At 47.5% G+C, this 1,407-nt stretch overlaps 1 non-coding gene across 1 annotated transcript; it reads left to right on the top strand.

Annotated features, from left to right (window-relative positions):
- The first annotated feature begins 314 nt into the window (after positions 1–314).
- On the top strand, positions 315–451 carry LOC147171543 (small nucleolar RNA SNORA50). The gene has a single exon (XR_015095707.1). It is a non-coding gene; the product is annotated as a small nucleolar RNA SNORA50 (small nucleolar RNA).
- Positions 452–1,407: the final 956 nt, after the last annotated feature.

The following is a 1,407-nucleotide window of genomic DNA, read 5'->3' as shown; positions in this document are numbered from 1 at the left end:
TGCCATAAAATACAAAAAGTAGTAGTACAAACAGCTTCAGGCTGTTAGCTTATGTGCTAACTATATTGCAAGCAGTTTGCTCTTCTTTGTGCCCGGCAATCACAGAGTCCCTGGCTTGGCATTAACCACACACATAAGGGTTTGAGATCATAAATATAAAACAGGTGTTTGTCGCTGTAAATATTTGCATTCCCGTAATAATATTCCGAGCAGATCGCAGAGAAAATATCTCTCAACACACTACAGGATAACGTTTTTTGACATATTGGACATTTGGGTTTAGGCCCAATTATCGGTAATGTGTGTAAGGTTATTAGCACTGTCTTTGAACCCGTTTAGTCTGACCCGTGACCACTCGGGCCAAGCTACAGTGCTAAAGCAAATAGGCTTGTTCATAACTGGAGCCTCTTGGCCATTCTCCAAGTGGCACTTTTAAAAGCAAGCCACAACTTCATATTAACACTGATCATCCTTCAAGGAGACCTAAAATAAAAAGTGCAATTTTTTTTGGGGCATAGTATGCATTCCCCCATCCTGACTAAGTTGCCAGAGTTGTTAGGAAAACGACCCTTGTTTCCCTTGTCTATGGCAGTGTGTGTCAACACAGCTCAAACAGCACTCTCAAACGGGCTGTTTTAGCAGATCGGTTTTATACATCACTAACCCCACCCTTTTCGGTTTTATACGTCACTAGGTCTGCGCGAACTCCACCCTCACAATTTTAAACCCCTCCCCCCACCTTCATTATAAGACTCGCCAAATCTGGCCGGCACTGCTAGCGGCAGTGGACCTTCACGAGAGCGCAGAGAGTGGCTAGTTTCTGCTCGCTGGCTCGTGAAAGCCGCTCGGCTGCAAGGTGGGCCCTGCGGCCGCCGATTGCTCGCGGAAGCCGTTGGGCAGCGAAGCGGGACCCGTGGCTCAAAGCCGCCGGCTGTTCGCGGAAGCCGTTAGGCAGCGAGGCGGGACCCGTGGCTCAAAGCCGCCGGCCGCGGAAGCCGTGCCCCGCGGCACCGGTGAGACAGCTGACAATCAACCCAGATCATGCGATACAAGTCAATGCAGCTTACATCGCGTTTTACAACAGCCCAGCTTGTCTGATGAATCCTGGTCAGGTAAATATGGTGAACCTGACTCCTCAGATGAGTGGTTAACGTCTGGATCAACTGGGAGCAGCCGAGCCTCGTCCACAGATGCTCCTGAAAGAAGTGGAGGTAAGAACTAGCTTGCGAGCTAGATCATTTTTATTGCTTTTTTTCATAGTCATGGGCCAGTATTAGATTCTGACGATATGAGAACCATAAGCAAGGTGACACACTAACGTAGTTACAACTTTAAATGTAATATTTTGAAATATTGCCATAAATGTAGGGCTGGGTGATATCCCCCCCCCCAAAAAATCAATTTTTT

Source organism: Leptonotus elevatus, chromosome 7 (assembly GCF_054856555.1).
Source record: "Leptonotus elevatus isolate MCC_2025b chromosome 7, RoL_Lele_1.0, whole genome shotgun sequence".
Taxonomy (NCBI): domain Eukaryota; kingdom Metazoa; phylum Chordata; class Actinopteri; order Syngnathiformes; family Syngnathidae; genus Leptonotus; species Leptonotus elevatus.
The sequence above is the reverse complement of the archived record's forward strand: the minus strand, read 5'-3'. Positions and strand labels throughout refer to the sequence as shown.